A 19,517-nucleotide genomic window follows, 5' to 3' on the forward strand; every position below is an offset into this window, starting at 1 on the left:
ATAGGGAAATAAACAATTAAACTTTACAGTAAATATTACACATACTATCCTTCATTTTCCCTGGAACTTCTGTATCACTAATCTTGAATAAGCTTTTACGTATCGTATTTATTTATTTTAATTAGCACCGTTGTGTAGACCTAGCCCCGCCCACATCCGTTCCACGCATCGACAGGGGTCGGAGGTGAAGGAAATACTAATACCTGCAACCAAATACAACATACATTTCATCAATATTGAAATAAAATGTGTAAATAAGACGCATTAAACACATCTGTAAAACCACGATGAGGACACATAGACCCACCTACCTAATCATTGGGTACATCGTACGAGAAACATCAGAGTAATCATGGACATTTGATAATGTAGATAACATGGGTGGTGGAACACGTAATCATGTCATTTATTTGGGATCGTTTTCCTGTGTGTGGGTGGCAGAGATATTCACACTTCATCATGTTGTTGCACTGTGCGCATCCTCTGCATTTATAGCTACCATTTGGAAGAGGGCGTAAAAGAGCCTGGCTGGTTTTCTTTTGTGGTTGGCAGTTGGCATGGACTAATTTATCGCGTAAATTGCGACCTCTTCTACACACAATAAGTGGTGGACTTGTAAATTCCGCCGGCAAAAATGGGTCCGATGTTATAATGTGCCACTTTGACCGCAACTCCCATTTTTCGCGAGTTCAAAGTTTATGTCGTTGTGAACATTACGGAGTGTTCTTTAGCTTTAGCGGGTCTTGGTTTGCAGCAGTTCATCTCGTGTTTTTCCCAATGCCAAATGAAGTGCTTCATCCACACACATAATTGTGTTTCTGTCCTGGAGCCCTGTGGGGTGTGTTTGTGAACAGAGCTCCGGGAGCAGCTTGCTGAGGGGCTCTTCTCCATGTTTATTTCTCAATAGGTGATGGATTTGTTATGGAATGTCTTGACCTCTTATTTAGTACGGAGTAGTTATTTCCACCTTTATCCGTAGATTTAGTATTACCTAAGGCCGGTTAGCTCAGTTGGTTAGAGCGTCGTGCTAATAACGCGAAGGTCGCGGGTTCGATACCCGTACTGTCCAGATAACTTTGTTTTTACCCTACTGTGTATGTCTACAGTGTCTCACAACTCTATTGATTGGGGTTTACAATGTGCATTTTAAATTAGTAGTATGAGTTGTCGATTGTTGGATCATTGTGGAGTGACATTTTAATGTAGGAGTTTTTTTTTTCATTGTAGGAGTTTTCATTCGTTTTTTATTATACAAGGAAGGGAGGAGGACAGGGACTTCATGGACTAAGAGACAGAGGGACAGAATGGTGAAGAAACAGATAGACGGGTCCATCAATCATTTGATTCATTTATTATTTACACACACACACACACACACACACACACACACACACACACACACACACACACACACACACACACACACACACACACACACACACACACACACACACACACACACACACACACACACACACACACACACACACACACACACACACACACACACACACACACACACCAACCTTTCCCCTTGCTCACTTGGTCACTCATTAACTTGAGAAGGACATTAAGTACAGAGAGGTAAAGAGCCAACAGACAGCTGCACCCTCTCTCTTTCTCCACTCCTTACTCTCTCTTTCTCCACTCCTTACTCTCTCTTTCTGTCTTTTTCCACTCTTTCCTCTCTCTTTGTCTTTCTCCACTCCTTACTCTCTCTTTCTCCTCTCCTTACTCTCTCTTTCTGTCTTTCTCCACTCATTACTCTCTCGTTGTCCACTCCTTACTCTCTCTTTCTCCACTCCTTACTCTCTCTTTCTCCACTCCTTACTCTCTGTCTCTCTTTCTCCACTCCTTACTATCTCTTTCTCCACTCCTTACTCTCTGTCTGTCTTTCTCCACTCCTTACTCTCTCTTTCTCCACTCCTTACTCTCTCTCTCTGTCTTTCTCCACTCCTTACTCTCTCTTTCTCCATTCCTTACTCTCTCTTTCTCCACTCCTTACTCTCTCTTTCTAGCGTTCTCCACTCCTTACTCTCTCTTTCTGTCTTTTTCCACTCTTTCCTCTCTCTTTGTCTTTCTCCACTCCTTACTCTCTCTTTCTCCTCTCCTTACTCTCTCTTTCCGTCTTTCTCCACTCATTACTCTCTCGTTGTCCACTCCCTACTCTCTCTTTCTCCACTCCTTACTCTCTCTTTCTCCACTCCTTACTCTCTGTCTCTCTTTCTCCACTCCTTACTATCTCTTTCTCCACTCCTTACTCTCTGTCTGTCTTTCTCCACTCCTTACTCTCTCTTTCTCCACTCCTTACTCTCTCTCTCTGTCTTTCTCCACTCCTTACTCTCTCTTTCTCCATTCCTTACTCTCTCTTTCTCCACTCCTTACTCTCTTCTCTTTCTCCACTCCTTACTCTCTCTTTCTGTCTTTTTCCACTCTTTCCTCTCTCTTTGTCTTTCTCCACTCCTTACTCTCTCTTTCTCTCCTTACTCTCTCTCTCTGTATTTCTCCACTCCTTACTCTCTCTCTTTCTGTCTTTTTCCACTCCTTACTCTCTCTTTATCTTTCTCCACTCCTTACACTCTCTCTCTGTCTTTCTCCACTCCTTACTTTCTCTTTCTCCACTCCTTACTTTCTCTTTCTCCACTCCTTACTCTCTCTTTCTGTCTTTCTCCACTCCTTACTCTCTCTTTCTCCTCTCCTTTCTCTCTCTTTCTCCACTCCTTACTCTCTGTCTCTCTTTCTACACTCCTTACTATCTCTTTCTCCACTCCTTACTCTCTGTCTGTCTTTCTCCACTCCTTACTCTCTCTTTCTCCACTCCTTACTCTCTCTCTCTCTCTGTCTGTCTCCACTCCTTACTTTCTCTCTCTGTCTTTCTCCACTCCTTACTCTCTCTTTCTCCACTCATTACTCTCTCTTTCTGTCTTTCTCCACTCCTTACTCTCTTTCTCCACTCCTTACTCTCTCTCTTTCTCCACTCCTTACTCTCTCTCTCTCTGTCTGTCTCCTATCCTTACTCTCTCTCTCTGTCTTTCTCCACTCCTTACTCTCTCTTTCTCCACTCATTACTCTCTCTTTCTGTCTTTCTCCACTCCTTACTCTCTTTCTCCACTCCTTACTCTCTCTCTCTCTCTTTCTCCACTCCTTACTCTCTCTTTCTCCACTCCTTACTCTCTCTTTCTCCACTCCTTACTTTCTCTTTCTGTCTTTCACTGTTTCTTTCTCCTCTTTCTTTCTGTCTCTCTCTCAATTCAATTTCAATTCAATTCAAGGGGCTTTACTGGCATGGGAAACATATGTTAACATTGCCAAAGCAAATTAAGTAGATAATATACAAAAGGGAAATAAACAATTAAACTTTACAGTAAATATTACACATACTATCCTTCATTTTCCCTGGAACTTCTGTATCACTAATCTTGAATAAGCTTTTACGTATCGTATTTATTTATTTTAATTAGCACCGTTGTGTAGACCTAGCCCCGCCCACATCCGTTCCACGCATCGACAGGGGTCGGAGGTGAAGGAAATACTAATACCTGCAACCAAATACAACATACATTTCATCAATATTGAAATAAAATGTGTAAATAAGACGCATTAAACACATCTGTAAAACCACGATGAGGACACATAGACCCACCTACCTAATCATTGGGTACATCGTACGAGAAACATCAGAGTAATCATGGACATTTGATAATGTAGATAACATGGGTGGTGGAACACGTAATCATGTCATTTATTTGGGATCGTTTTCCTGTGTGTGGGTGGCAGAGATATTCACACTTCATCATGTTGTTGCACTGTGTGCATCCTCTGCATTTATAGCTACCATTTGGAAGAGGGCGTAAAAGAGCCTGGCTGGTTTTCTTTTGTGGTTGGCAGTTGGCATGGACTAATTTATCGCGTAAATTGCGACCTCTTCTACACACAATAAGTGGTGGACTTGTAAATTCCGCCGGCAAAAATGGGTCCGATGTTATAATGTGCCACTTTGACCGCAACTCCCATTTTTCGCGAGTTCAAAGTTTATGTCGTTGTGAACATTACGGAGTGTTCTTTAGCTTTAGCGGGTCTTGGTTTGCAGCAGTTCATCTCGTGTTTTTCCCAATGCCAAATGAAGTGCTTCATCCACACACATAATTGTGTTTCTGTCCTGGAGCCCTGTGGGGTGTGTTTGTGAACAGAGCTCCGGGAGCAGCTTGCTGAGGGGGCTCTTCTCCATGTTTATTTCTCAATAGGTGATGGATTTGTTATGGAATGTCTTGACCTCTTATTTAGTACGGAGTAGTTATTTCCACCTTTATCCGTAGATTTAGTATTACCTAAGGCCGGTTAGCTCAGTTGGTTAGAGCGTCGTGCTAATAACGCGAAGGTCGCGGGTTCGATACCCGTACTGTCCAGATAACTTTGTTTTTACCCTACTGTGTATGTCTACAGTGTCTCACAACTCTATTGATTGGGGTTTACAATGTGCATTTTAAATTAGTAGTATGAGTTGTCGATTGTTGGATCATTGTGGAGTGACATTTTAATGTAGGAGTTTTTTTTTTTTCATTGTAGGAGTTTTCATTCGTTTTTTATTATACAAGGAAGGGAGGAGGACAGGGACTTCATGGACTAAGAGACAGAGGGACAGAATGGTGAAGAAACAGATAGACGGGTCCATCAATCATTTGATTCATTTATTATTTACACACACACACACACACACACACACACACACACACACACACACACACACACACACACACACACACACACACACACACACACACACACACACACACACACACACCCACACACACACACACACACACACACACACACACACACACACACACACACACACACACACACACACACACACACACCAACCTTTCCCCTTGCTCACTTGGTCACTCATTAACTTGAGAAGGACATTAAGTACAGAGAGGTAAAGAGCCAACAGACAGCTGCACCCTCTCTCTTTCTCCACTCCTTACTCTCTCTTTCTCCACTCCTTACTCTCTCTTTCTGTCTTTTTCCACTCTTTCCTCTCTCTTTGTCTTTCTCCACTCCTTACTCTCTCTTTCTCCTCTCCTTACTCTCTCTTTCTGTCTTTCTCCACTCATTACTCTCTCGTTGTCCACTCCTTACTCTCTCTTTCTCCACTCCTTACTCTCTCTTTCTCCACTCCTTACTCTCTGTCTCTCTTTCTCCACTCCTTACTATCTCTTTCTCCACTCCTTACTCTCTGTCTGTCTTTCTCCACTCCTTACTCTCTCTTTCTCCACTCCTTACTCTCTCTCTCTGTCTTTCTCCACTCCTTACTCTCTCTCTTTCTGTCTTTTTCCACTCCTTACTCTCTCTTTATCTTTCTCCACTCCTTACACTCTCTCTCTGTCTTTCTCCACTCCTTACTTTCTCTTTCTCCACTCCTTACTCTCTCTTTCTGTCTTTCTCCACTCCTTACTCTCTCTTTCTCCTCTCCTTTCTCTCTCTTTCTCCACTCCTTACTCTCTGTCTCTCTTTCTCCACTCCTTACTATCTCTTTCTCCACTCCTTACTCTCTGTCTGTCTTTCTCCACTCCTTACTCTCTCTTTCTCCACTCCTTACTCTCTCTCTCTCTGTCTGTCTCCACTCCTTACTTTCTCTCTCTGTCTTTCTCCACTCCTTACTCTCTCTTTCTCCACTCCTTACTCTCTCTTTCTGTCTTTCTCCACTCCTTACTCTCTTTCTCCACTCCTTACTCTCTCTCTTTCTCCACTCCTTACTCTCTCTCTCTCTGTCTGTCTCCTATCCTTACTCTCTCTCTCTGTCTTTCTCCACTCCTTACTCTCTCTTTCTCCACTCATTACTCTCTCTTTCTGTCTTTCTCCACTCCTTACTCTCTTTCTCCACTCCTTACTCTCTCTCTCTCTCTTTCTCCACTCCTTACTCTCTCTTTCTCCACTCCTTACTCTCTCTTTCTCCACTCCTTACTCTCTCTTTCTGTCTTTCACTGTTTCTTTCTCCCTCTTTCTTTCTGTCTCTCTCTCAATTCAATTTCAATTCAATTCAAGGGGCTTTACTGGCATGGGAAACATATGTTAACATTGCCAAAGCAAATTAAGTAGATAATATACAAAAGGGAAATAAACAATTAAACTTTACAGTAAATATTACACATACTATCCTTCATTTTCCCTGGAACTTCTGTATCACTAATCTTGAATAAGCTTTTACGTATCGTATTTATTTATTTTAATTAGCACCGTTGTGTAGACCTAGCCCCGCCCACATCCGTTCCACGCATCGACAGGGGTCGGAGGTGAAGGAAATACTAATACCTGCAACCAAATACAACATACATTTCATCAATATTGAAATAAAATGTGTAAATAAGACGCATTAAACACATCTGTAAAACCACGATGAGGACACATAGACCCACCTACCTAATCATTGGGTACATCGTACGAGAAACATCAGAGTAATCATGGACATTTGATAATGTAGATAACATGGGTGGTGGAACACGTAATCATGTCATTTATTTGGGATCGTTTTCCTGTGTGTGGGTGGCAGAGATATTCACACTTCATCATGTTGTTGCACTGTGCGCATCCTCTGCATTTATAGCTACCATTTGGAAGAGGGCGTAAAAGAGCCTGGCTGGTTTTCTTTTGTGGTTGGCAGTTGGCATGGACTAATTTATCGCGTAAATTGCGACCTCTTCTACACACAATAAGTGGTGGACTTGTAAATTCCGCCGGCAAAAATGGGTCCGATGTTATAATGTGCCACTTTGACCGCAACTCCCATTTTCGCGAGTTCAAAGTTTATGTCGTTGTGAACATTACGGAGTGTTCTTTAGCTTTAGCGGGTCTTGTTTGCAGCAGTTCATCTCGTGTTTTTCCCAATGCCAAATGAAGTGCTTCATCCACACACATAATTGTGTTTCTGTCCTGGAGCCCTGTGGGGTGTGTTTGTGAACAGAGCTCCGGGAGCAGCTTGCTGAGGGGGCTCTTCTCCATGTTTATTTCTCAATAGGTGATGGATTTGTTATGGAATGTCTTGACCTCTTATTTAGTACGGAGTAGTTATTTCCACCTTTATCCGTAGATTGAGTATTACCTAAGGCCGGTTAGCTCAGTTGGTTAGAGCGTCGTGCTAATAACTCGAAGGTCGCGGGTTCGATACCCGTACTGGCCAGATAACTTTGTTTTTACCCTACTGTGTATGTCTACAGTGTCTCACAACTCTATTGATTGGGGTTTACAATGTGCATTTTAAATTAGTAGTATGAGTTGTCCATTGTTGGATCATTGTGGAGTGACAATTTAATGTAGGAGTTTTTTTTTTTCATTGTAGGAGTTTTCATTCGTTTTTTATTATACAAGGAAGGGAGGAGGACAGGGACTTCATGGACTAAGAGACAGAGGGACAGAATGGTGAAGAAACAGATAGACGGGTCCATCAATCATTTGATTCATTTATTATTTACACACACACACACACACACACACACACACACACACACACACACACACACACACACACACACACACACACACACACACACACACACACACACACACACACACACACACACACACACCTACCTTTCCCCATGCTCACTTGGTCACACATTAACTAGAGAAGGGCATTAAGTACAGAGAGGTAAAGAGCCAACAGACAGCTGCACCCTCTTTCTCCACCCCTCACTCTCTCTTTCTCCACTCATTACTCTCTCTTTCTCCACTCCTTACTCTGTCTTTCTCCACTCCTTACTCTCTCTCTCTCTCTGTCTTTCTCCACCCCTTACTCTCTCTTTCTCCACTCATTACTCTCTCTTTCTCCACTCCTTACTCTCTCTTTCTGTCTTTCTCCACTCCTTACTCTCTTTCTGTCTTTCTCCACTCCTTACTCTCTCTCTCTGTCTTTCTCCACTCCTTACTTTCTCTTTCTCCACTCCTTACTCTCTGTCTTTCTCCACTCCTTACTCTCTCTTTCTGTCTTTCTCCACTCCTTACTCTCTCTTTCTGTCTTTCTCCACTCCTTACTTTCTCTTTCTCCACTCCTTACTCTCTCTTTCTCCACTCCTTACTCTCTCTTTCTCCACTCCTTACTCTCTCTTTCTGTCTTTCCGATGATAACATGTGCCAGTGTTTCTTGACCGCATCTCTCACTTTTCACGAGTTCAAAGTTTATGTTGTTGTGAACATTACGGAGTGTTCTTTAGCTTTCGCGGGTCTTTGTTTTGAAGCAGTTCATCTCGTGTTTTTCCCAATGCCAAATGAAGTGCTTCATCCACACACATAATTGTGATTCTGTCCTGGAGCCCTGCGGGGTGTGTTTGTGAACAGAGCTCCGGGACCAGCTTGCTGAGGGGGCTCTTCTCCATGTTTATTTCTCAATAGGTGATGGATTTGTTATGGAATGTCTGACCTCTTATTTAGTAAGGTGTAGTTATTTCCACCTTTATCTGTAGAATGAGCATTTTCTAAGGCCGGTTAGCTCAGTTGGTTAGAGCGTCGTGCTAATAACGCGAAGGTCGTGGGTTCGATACCCGTACTGGCCAGATGACTTTGTTTTTACCCTACTGTGTATGTCTACAGTGTCTCACAACTCTATTGATTGGGGTTTACAATGTGCATTTTAAATTAGTAGTATGAGTTGTCGATTGTTGGATCATTGTGGAGTGACATTTTAATGTAGGAGGGTTTTTTTTTTCATTGTAGGAGTTTTCATTCGTTTTTTATTATACAAGGCAGGGAGGAGGACAGGGACTTCATGGACTAAGAGACAGAGGGACAGAATGGTGAAGAAACAGATAGACGGGTCCATCAATCATTTGATTCATTTATTATTTACACACACACACACACACACACACACACACACACACACACACACACACACACACACACACACACACACACACACACACACACACACACACACACACACACACACACACACACACACACACACCTACCTTTCCCCATGCTCACTTGGTCACACATTAACTAGAGAAGGGCATTAAGTACAGAGAGGTAAAGAGCCAACAGACAGCTGCACCCTCTTTCTCCACCCCTTACTCTCTCTTTCTCCACTCATTACTCTCTCTTTCTCCACTCCTTACTCTCTCTTTCTGTCTTTCTCCACTCCTTACTCTCTCTTTCTGTCTTTCTCCACTCCTTACTCTCTCTCTCTGTCTTTCTCCACTCCTTACTTTCTCTTTCTCCACTCCTTACTCTCTCTTTCTCCACTCCTTACTCTCTGTCTTTCTCCACTCCTTACTCTCTCTTTCTGTCTTTCTCCACTCCTTACTCTCTCTCTCTGTCTTTCTCCACTCCTTACTTTCTCTTTCTCCACTCCTTACTCTCTCTTTCTCCACTCCTTACTCTCTCTTTCTCCACTCCTTACTCTCTCTTTCTGTCTTTCCGATGATAACATGTGCCAGTGTTTCATGACCGCATCTCTCACTTTTCACGAGTTCAAAGTTTATGTTGTTGTGAACATTACGGAGTGTTCTTTAGCTTTCGCGGGTCTTTGTTTTGAAGCAGTTCATCTCGTGTTTTTCCCAATGCCAAATGAAGTGCTTCATCCACACACATAATTGTGATTCTGTCCTGGAGCCCTGTGGGGTGTGTTTGTGAACAGAGCTCCGGGACCAGCTTGCTGAGGGGGCTCTTCTCCATGTTTATTTCTCAATAGGTGATGGATTTGTTATGGAATGTCTGACCTCTTATTTAGTACGGTGTAGTTATTTCCACCTTTATCTGTAGAATGAGCATTTTCTAAGGCCGGTTAGCTCAGTTGGTTAGAGCGTCGTGCTAATAACGCGAAGGTCGTGGGTTCGATACCCGTACTGGCCAGATGACTTTGTTTTTACCCTACTGTGTATGTCTACAGTGTCTCACAAAACTATTGTTTGCTGTTTACAATGTGCATTTTAAATTAGTAGTATGAGTTGTCGATTGTTGGTTCATTGTGGAGTGACATTGTAATGTAGGAGGGTTTTTTTCATTGTAGGAGTTTTCATTCGTTTTTTATTATAAAAGGAAGGGAGGAGGACAGGGACTTCATGGACTAAGAGACAGAGAGACAGAATGGTGGAGAAACAGATAGACAGGTCCATCAATCATTTGATTCATTCATTATTTACACACACACACACACACACACACACACACACACACACACACACACACACACACACACACACACACACACACACACACACACACACACACACACACACACACACACACACACACACACACACACACTCTCTCTGTCTTTCTCCACTCCGTACTCTCTCTTTCTGTCTTTCTCCACTCCTTACTTTCTCTTTCTCCACTCCTTACTCTCTTTTTCTCCACTCCTTACTCTCTCTTTCTCCACTCCTTACTCTCTCTTTCTGTCTTTCCGATGATAACATGTGCCAGTGTTTCTTGACCGCATCTCTCACTTTTCACGAGTTCAAAGTTTATGTCGTTGTGAACATTACGGAGTGTTCTTTAGCTTTCGCGGGTCTTTGTTTGAAGCAGTTCATCTCGTGTTTTTCCCAATGCCAAATGAAGTGCTTCATCCACACACATAATTGTGTTTCTGTCCTGGAGCCCTGTGGGGTGTGTTTGTGAACAGAGCTCCGGGACCAGCTTGCTGAGGGGGCTCTTCTCCATGTTTATTTCTCAATAGGTGATGGATTTGTTATGGAATGTCTTGACCTCTTATTTAGTACGGTGTAGTTATTTCCACCTTTATCTGTAGAATGAGCATTTTCTAAGGCCGGTTAGCTCAGTTGGTTAGAGCGTCGTGCTAATAACGCGAAGGTCGTGGGTTCGATACCCGTACTGGCCAGATGACTTTGATTTTACCCTACTGTGTATGTCTACAGTGTCTCACAAAACTATTGTTTGCTGTTTACAATGTGCATTTAAATTAGTAGTATGAGTTGTCGATTGTTGGTTCATTGTGGACTGACATTGTAATGTAGGAGGGTTTTTTTTAATTGTAGGAGTTTTCATTCGTTTTTTTATTATAAAAGGAAGGGAGGAGGTCAGGGACTTCATGGACTAAGAGACAGAGAGACAGAATGGTGGAGAAACAGATAGACAGGTCCATCAATCATTTGATTCATTCATTATTTACACACACACACACACACACACACACACACACACACACACACACACACACACACACACACACACACACACACACACACACACACACACAAACCTACCTTTCCCCATGCTCACTTGGTCACACATTAACTAGAGAAGGGCATTAAGTACAGAGAGGTAAAGAGCCAGCAGACAGCTGCACCCTCTTTCTCCACCCCTTACTCTCTCTTTCTCCACTCATTACACTCTCTTTCTCCACTCCTTACTCTCTCTTTCTGTCTTTCTCCACTCCTTACTCTCTCTTTCTGTCTTTCTCCACTCCTTACTCTCTCTCTCTGTCTTTCTCCACTCCTTACTTTCTCTTTCTCCACTCCTTACTCTCTCTTTCTCCACTCCTTACTCTCTCTCTCTGTCTTTCTCCACTCCTTACTCTCTCTTTCTGTCTTTCTCCACTCCTTACTCTCTCTTTCTGTCTTTCTCCACTCCTTACTCTCTCTTTATCATTCTCCACTCCTTACTCTGTCATTCTCCACTCCTTACTCTCTCTCTCTGTCTTTCTCCACTCCTTACTCACTCTTTCTGTCTTTCTCCACTCCTTACTTTCTCTTTCTCCACTCCTTACTCTCTCTTTCTCCACTCCTTACTCTCTCTCTCTGTCTTTCTCCACTCCTTACTCTCTTTTTCTGTCTTTCTCCACTCCTTACTCTCTCTTTCTGTGTTTCTCCACTCCTTACTCTCTCTTTATCATTCTCCACTCCTTACTCTGTCATTCTCCACTCCTTACTCTCTCTCTCTGTCTTTCTCCACTCCTTACTCTCTCTTTCTGTCTTTCTCCACTCCTTACTTTCTCTTTCTCCACTCCTTACTCTCTCTTTCTCCACTCCTTACTCTCTCTTTCTCCACTCCTTACTCTCTCTTTCTGTCTTTCCGATGATAACATGTGCCAGTGTTTCTTGACCGCATCTCTCACTTTTCACGAGTTCAAAGTTTATGTGGTTGTGAACATTACGGAGTGTTCTTTAGCTTTCGTGGGTCTTTGTTTGAAGCAGTTCATCTCGTGTTTTTTCCCAATGCCAAATGAAGTGCTTCATCCACACACATAATTGTGTTTCTGTCCTGGAGCCCTGTGGGGTGTGTTTGTGAACAGAGCTCCGGGACCAGCTTGCTGAGGGGGCTCTTCTCCATGTTTATTTCTCAATAGGTGATGGATTTGTTATGGAATGTCTTGACCTCTTATTTAGTACGGTGTAGTTATTTCCACCTTTATCCGTAGATTGAGTATTACCTAAGGCCGGTTAGCTCAGTTGGTTAGAGCATCATGCTAATAACGCGAAGGTCGTGGGTTTGATACCCGTACTGGCCAGATTACTTTGTTTTTACCCTACTGTGTATGTCTACAGTGTCTCACAAAACTATTGATTGGTGTTTACAATGTGCATTTTAAATTAGTAGTATGAGTTGTCGATTCTTGGGTCATTGTGGAGTGACATTCTAATGTAGGAGGGTTTTTTTTCATTGTAGTTTTCATTTGTTTTTTATTATAAAAGGAAGGGAGGAGGACAGGGACTTCATGGACTAAGAGACAGAGAGACAGAATGGTGGAGAAACAGATAGACACACACACACACACACACACACACACACACCTACCTTTCCCCATGCTCACTTGGTCACACATTAACTAGAGAAGGGCATTAAGTACAGAGAGGTAAAGAGCCAGCAGACAGCTGCACCCTCTTTCTCCGCCCCTTACTCTCTCTTTCTCCACTCATTACTCTCTCTTTCTCCACTCCTTACTCTCTCTTTCTGTCTTTCTCCACTCCTTACTCTCTCTCTCTCTGTCTTTCTCCACTCCTTACTCTCTCTCTCTGTCTTTCTCCAATCCTTACTTTCTCTATCTCCACTCCTTACTCTCTCTTTCTCCACTCCTTACTCTCTCTCTCTGTCTTTCTCCACTCCTTACTCTCTCTCTGTCTTTCTCCACTCCTTAGTCTCTCTTTCTCCACTCCTTACTCTCTCTTTCTCCACTCCTTACTCTCTCTTTCTCCACTCCTTACTCTCTCTTTCTCGACTCATTACTCTCTCTTTCTCCACTCCTTACTCTCTCTTTCTGTCTTTCTCCACTCCTTACTCTCTCTTTCTCCACTCTTTACTCTCTCTTTCTCCACTCTTTACTCTCTCTTTCTCCACTCTTTACTCTCTCTTTCTCCACTCTTTACTCTCTCTTTCTCCACTCCTTACTCTCTCTTTCTCCACTCCTTACTCTCTCTTTCTCCACTCCTTACTCTCTCTTTCTGTCTTTCACTGTTTCTTTCTCCCTCTTTCTTTCTGTCTCTCTCTCAATTCAATTTCAATTCAATTCAAGGGGCTTTACTGGCATGGGAAACATATGTTAACATTGCCAAAGCAAATTAAGTAGATAATATACAAAAGGGAAATAAACAATTAAACTTTACAGTAAATATTACACATACTATCCTTCATTTTCCCTGGAACTTCTGTATCACTAATCTTGAATAAGCTTTTACGTATCATATTTATTTATTTTAATTAGCACCGTTGTGTAGACCTAGCCCCGCCCACATCCGTTCCACGCATCGACAGGGGTCGGAGGTGAAGGAAATACTAATACCTGCAACCAAATACAACATACATTTCATCAATATTGAAATAAAATGTGTAAATAAGACGCATTAAACACATCTGTAAAACCACGATGAGGACACATAGACCCACCTACCTAATCATTGGGTACATCGTACGAGAAACATCAGAGTAATCATGGACATTTGATAATGTACATAACATGGGTGGTGGAACACGTAATCATGTCATTTATTTGGGATCGTTTTCCTGTGTGTGGGTGGCAGAGATATTCACACTTCATCATGTTGTTGCACTGTGCGCATCCTCTGCATTTATAGCTACCATTTGGAAGAGGGCGTAAAAGAGCCTGGCTGGTTTTCTTTTGTGGTTGGCAGTTGGCATGGACTAATTTATCGCGTAAATTGCGACCTCTTCTACACACAATAAGTGGTGGACTTGTAAATTCCGCCGGCAAAAATGGGTCCGATGTTATAATGTGCCACTTTTGACCGCAACTCCCATTTTTCGCGAGTTCAAAGTTTATGTCGTTGTGAACATTACGGAGTGTTCTTTAGCTTTAGCGGGTCTTGGTTTGAAGCAGTTCATCTCGTGTTTTTCCCAATGCCAAATGAAGTGCTTCATCCACACACATAATTGTGTTTCTGTCCTGGAGCCCTGTGGGGTGTGTTTGTGAACAGAGCTCCGGGAGCAGCTTGCTGAGGGGGCTCTTCTCCATGTTTATTTCTCAATAGGTGATGGATTTGTTATGGAATGTCTTGACCTCTTATTTAGTACGGTGTAGTTATTTCCACCTTTATCCGTAGATTGAGTATTACCTAAGGCCGGTTAGCTCAGTTGGTTAGAGCGTCGTGCTAATAACGCGAAGGTCGTGGGTTCGATACCCGTACTGGCCAGATGATTTTGTTTTTACCCTACTGTGTATGTCTACAGTGTCTCACAACTCTATTGATTGGGGTTTACAATGTGCATTTTAAATTAGTAGTATGAGTTGTCGATTGTTGGATCATTGTGGAGTGACATTTTAATGTAGGAGTTTTTTTTTTTTTTTCATTGTAGGAGTTTTCATTCGTTTTTTATTATACAAGGAAGGGAGGAGGACAGGGACTTCATGGACTAAGAGACAGAGGGACAGAATGGTGAAGAAACAGATAGACGGGTCCATCAATCATTTGATTCATTTATTATTTACACACACACACACACACACACACACACACACACACACACACACACACACACACACACACACACACACACACACACACACACACACACACACACACACACACACACACACACACACACACACACACACACCAACCTTTCCCCTTGCTCACTTGGTCACTCATTAACTTGAGAAGGACATTAAGTACAGAGAGGTAAAGAGCCAACAGACAGCTGCACCCTCTCTCTTTCTCCACTCCTTACTCTCTCTTTCTCCACTCCTTACTCTCTCTTTCTGTCTTTTTCCACTCTTTCCTCTCTCTTTGTCTTTCTCCACTCCTTACTCTCTCTTTCTCCTCTCCTTACTCTCTCTTTCTGTCTTTCTCCACTCATTACTCTCTCGTTGTCCACTCCTTACTCTCTCTTTCTCCACTCCTTACTCTCTCTTTCTCCACTCCTTACTCTCTGTCTCTCTTTCTCCACTCCTTACTATCTCTTTCTCCACTCCTTACTCTCTGTCTGTCTTTCTCCACTCCTTACTCTCTCTTTCTCCACTCCTTACTCTCTCTCTCTGTCTTTCTCCACTCCTTACTCTCTCTTTCTCCATTCCTTACTCTCTCTTTCTCCACTCCTTACTCTCTCTTTCTAGCGTTCTCCACTCCTTACTCTCTCTTTCTGTCTTTTTCCACTCTTTCCTCTCTCTTTGTCTTTCTCCACTCCTTACTCTCTCTTTCTCCACTCCTTACTCTCTCTTCTGTATTTCTCCACTCCTTACTCTCTCTCTTTCTGTCTTTTTCCACTCCTTACTCTCTCTTTATCTTTCTCCACTCCTTACACTCTCTCTCTGTCTTTCTCCACTCCTTACTTTCTCTTTCTCCACTCCTTACTCTCTCTTTCTGTCTTTCTCCACTCCTTACTCTCTCTTTTCCTCTCCTTTCTCTCTCTTTCTCCACTCCTTACTCTCTGTCTCTCTTTCTCCACTCCTTACTCTCTCTTTCTCCACTCCTTACTCTCTGTCTCTCTTTCTCCACTCCTTACTATCTCTTTCTCCACTCCTTACTCTCTGTCTGTCTTTCTCCACTCCTTACTCTCTCTTTTCTCCACTCCACTCCTTACTCTCTCTCTCTGTCTTTCTCCACTCCTTACTCTCTCTCTTTCTGTCTTTTTCCACTCCTTACTCTCTCTTTATCTTTCTCCACTCCTTACACTCTCTCTCTGTCTTTCTCCACTCCTTACTTTCTCTTTCTCCACTCCTTACTCTCTCTTTCTGTCTTTCTCCACTCCTTACTCTCTTTCTCCACTCCTTACTCTCTCTCTCTCTCTTTCTCCACTCCTTACTCTCTCTTTCTCCACTCCTTACTCTCTCTTTCTCCACTCCTTACTCTCTCTTTCTGTCTTTCACTGTTTCTTTCTCTCTCTTTCTTTCTGTCTCTCTCTCAATTCAATTTCAATTCAAGGGGCTTTACTGGCATGGGAAACATATGTTAACATTGCCAAAGCAAATTAAGTAGATAATATACAAAAGGGAAATAAACAATTAAACTTTACAGTAAATATTACACATACTATCCTTCATTTTCCCTGGAACTTCTGTATCACTAATCTTGAATAAGCTTTTACGTATCGTATTTATTTATTTTAATTAGCACCGTTGTGTAGACCTAGCCCCGCCCACATCCGTTCCACGCATCGACAGGGGTCGGAGGTGAAGGAAATACTAATACCTGCAACCAAATACAACATACATTTCATCAATATTGAAATAAAATGTGTAAATAAGACGCATTAAACACATCTGTAAAACCACGATGAGGACACATAGACCCACCTACCTAATCATTGGGTACATCGTACGAGAAACATCAGAGTAATCATGGACATTTGATAATGTAGATAACATGGGTGGTGGAACACGTAATCATGTCATTTATTTGGGATCGTTTTCCTGTGTGTGGGTGGCAGAGATATTCACACTTCATCATGTTGTTGCACTGTGTGCATCCTCTGTATTTATAGCTACCATTTGGAAGAGGGCGTAAAAGAGCCTGGCTGGTTTTCTTTTGTGGTTGGCAGTTGGCATGGACTTATTTATCGCGTAAATTGCGACCTCTTCTACACACAATAAGTGGTGGACTTGTAAATTCCGCCGGCAAAAATGGGTCCGATGTTAAAATGTGCCACTTTTTGACCGCAACTCCCATTTTTCACGAGTTCAAAGTTTATGTCGTTGTGAACATTACGGAGTGTTCTTTAGCTTTCGCGGGTCTTTGTTTGAAGCAGTTCATCTCGTGTTTTTCCCAATGCCAAATGAAGTGCTTCATCCACACACATAATTGTGTTTCTGTCCTGGAGCCCTGTGGGGTGTGTTTGTGAACAGAGCTCCGGGAGCAGCTTGCTGAGGGGGCTCTTCTCCATGTTTATTTCTCAATAGGTGATGGATTTGTTATGGAACGTCTTGACCTCTTATTTAGTACGGTGTAGTTATTTCCACCTTTATCCGTAGATTGAGTATTACCTAAGGCCGGTTAGCTCAGTTGGTTAGAGCGTCGTGCTAATAACGCGAAGGTCGCGGGTTCGATACCCGTACTGGCCAGATGATTTTGTTTTTACCCTACTGTGTATGTCTACAGTGTCTCACAACTCTATTGATTGGGGTTTACAATGTGCATTTTAAATTAGTAGTATGAGTTGTCGATTGTTGGATCATTGTGGAGTGACATTTTAATGTAGGAGTTTTTTTTTTTTTTTTTTTTTTTCATTGTAGGAGTTTTCATTCGTTTTTTATTATACAAGGAAGGGAGGAGGACAGGGACTTCATGGACTAAGAGACAGAGAGACAGAATGGTGAAGAAACAGATAGACGGGTCCATCAATCATTTGATTCATTCATTATTTACACACACACACACACACACACACACACACACACACACACACACACACACACACACACACACACACACACACACACACACACACACACACACACACACACACACACACACACACACACACACACACACACACCAACCTTTCCCCTTGCTCACTTGGTCACTCATTAACTTGAGAAGGACATTAAGTACAGAGAGGTAAAGAGCCAACAGACAGCTGCACCCTCTCTCTTTCTCCACTCCTTACTCTCTCTCTCTCTCTGTCTGTCTCCACTCCTTACTCTCTCTCTCTGTCTTTCTCCACTCTTTCCTCTCTCTTTGTCTTTCTCCACTCCTTACTCTCTCTTTCTCCTCTCCTTTCTCTCTCTCTTTCTGTCTTTCTCCACTCCTTACTCTCTCTTTCTCCACTCCTTACTCTCTCTTTCTCCACTCCTTACTCTCTCTTTCTCCACTCCTTACTCTCTCTCTCTCTTTCTCCACTCCTTACTCTCTCTTTCTCCACTCCTTACTCTCTGTCTGTCTTTCTCCATTCCTTACTCTCTCTTTCTCCACTCCGATTACTGTCTCTGTCTTTCTCCACTCCTTACTCTCTCTTTCTCCATTCCTTACTCTCTCTTTCTCCACTCCTTACTCTCTCTTTAGCGTTCTCCACTCCTTACTCTCTCTTTCTGTCTTTTTCCACTCTTTCCTCTCTCTTTGTCTTTCTCCACTCCTTACTCTCTCTTTCTCCTCTCCTTACTCTCTCTCTCTGTATTTCTCCACTCCTTACTCTCTCTCTTTCTGTCTTTTTCCACTCCTTACTCTCTCTTTATCTTTCTCCACTCCTTACACTCTCTCTCTGTCTTTCTCCACTCCTTACTTTCTCTTTCTCCACTCCTTACTCTCTCTTTCTGTCTTTCTACTCCTTACTCTCTCTTTCTCCTCTCTTTCTCTCTCATTTTCTCCACTCCTTACTCTCTGTCTGTCTTTTCCACTCCTTACTCTCTCTTTCTCCACTCCTTACTCTCTGTCTCTCTTTCTCCCTCCTTACTGATCTCTTTCTCCACTCCTTACTCTCTGTCTGTCTTTCTCCACTCCTTACTCTCTCTTTCTCCACTCTATTATTGGGGTTTCTGTCTTTCTCCACTCCTTAATCTCTTTCTGTCTTTTTCCTCCTTACATCTCTTTATCTTTTTCTTACACTCTCTCTCTGTCTTTCTCCACTCCTTACTTTCTCTTTCTCCACTCCTTACTCTCTCTTTCTGTCTTTCTCCAGAGACTTACTCTCTTTCTCCACTCCTTACTCTCTCTTTCTGTCTTTCTCCACTCCTTACTCTCTTTCTCCACTCCTTACTCTCTCTTTCTCCACTCCTTACTCTCTCTTTCTGTCTTTCACTGTTTCTTTCTCTCTCTTTCTTTCTGTCTCTCTCTCAATTCAATTTCAATTCAATTCAAGGGGCTTTACTGGCATGTGAAACATATGTTAACATTGCCAAAGCAAATTAAGTAGATAATATACAAAAGGGAAATAAACAATTAAACTTTACAGTAAATATTACACATACTATCCTTCATTTTCCCTGGAACTTCTGTATCACTAATCTTGAATAAGCTTTTCGTATGTATTTATTTATTTTAATTAGCACCGTTGTGTAGACCTAGCCCCGCCCACATCCGTTCCACGCATCGACAGGGGTCGGAGGTGAAGGAAATACTAATACCTGCAACCAAATACAACATACATTTCATCAATATTGAAATAAAATGTGTAAA

At 42.4% G+C, this 19,517-nt stretch overlaps 9 non-coding genes across 9 annotated transcripts; all 9 read left to right on the top strand.

Moving 5' to 3' along the window:
- Positions 1–995: 995 nt before the first annotated feature.
- Positions 996–1,069, top strand: trnai-aau (transfer RNA isoleucine (anticodon AAU)). The gene has a single exon. It is a non-coding gene; the product is annotated as a tRNA-Ile (tRNA).
- A 3,263-nt stretch (positions 1,070–4,332) lies between these two features.
- Positions 4,333–4,406, top strand: trnai-aau (transfer RNA isoleucine (anticodon AAU)). The gene has a single exon. It is a non-coding gene; the product is annotated as a tRNA-Ile (tRNA).
- Positions 4,407–7,106: 2,700 nt separating this feature from the next.
- Positions 7,107–7,180, top strand: trnai-aau (transfer RNA isoleucine (anticodon AAU)). Its single transcript has one exon. It is a non-coding gene; the product is annotated as a tRNA-Ile (tRNA).
- A 1,295-nt stretch (positions 7,181–8,475) lies between these two features.
- On the top strand, positions 8,476–8,549 carry trnai-aau (transfer RNA isoleucine (anticodon AAU)). The gene has a single exon. It is a non-coding gene; the product is annotated as a tRNA-Ile (tRNA).
- A 1,226-nt stretch (positions 8,550–9,775) lies between these two features.
- On the top strand, positions 9,776–9,849 carry trnai-aau (transfer RNA isoleucine (anticodon AAU)). The gene has a single exon. It is a non-coding gene; the product is annotated as a tRNA-Ile (tRNA).
- Positions 9,850–10,763: 914 nt separating this feature from the next.
- On the top strand, positions 10,764–10,837 carry trnai-aau (transfer RNA isoleucine (anticodon AAU)). Its single transcript has one exon. It is a non-coding gene; the product is annotated as a tRNA-Ile (tRNA).
- A 1,555-nt stretch (positions 10,838–12,392) lies between these two features.
- trnai-aau (transfer RNA isoleucine (anticodon AAU)) lies at positions 12,393–12,466 on the top strand. Its single transcript has one exon. It is a non-coding gene; the product is annotated as a tRNA-Ile (tRNA).
- Positions 12,467–14,529: 2,063 nt separating this feature from the next.
- On the top strand, positions 14,530–14,603 carry trnai-aau (transfer RNA isoleucine (anticodon AAU)). The gene has a single exon. It is a non-coding gene; the product is annotated as a tRNA-Ile (tRNA).
- Positions 14,604–17,393: 2,790 nt separating this feature from the next.
- Positions 17,394–17,467, top strand: trnai-aau (transfer RNA isoleucine (anticodon AAU)). Its single transcript has one exon. It is a non-coding gene; the product is annotated as a tRNA-Ile (tRNA).
- Positions 17,468–19,517: the final 2,050 nt, after the last annotated feature.

The sequence above is a fragment of the Oncorhynchus masou genome, unplaced genomic scaffold (assembly GCF_036934945.1).
Source record: "Oncorhynchus masou masou isolate Uvic2021 unplaced genomic scaffold, UVic_Omas_1.1 unplaced_scaffold_823, whole genome shotgun sequence".
In the NCBI taxonomy this organism is placed as follows: Eukaryota; Metazoa; Chordata; class Actinopteri; order Salmoniformes; family Salmonidae; genus Oncorhynchus; species Oncorhynchus masou.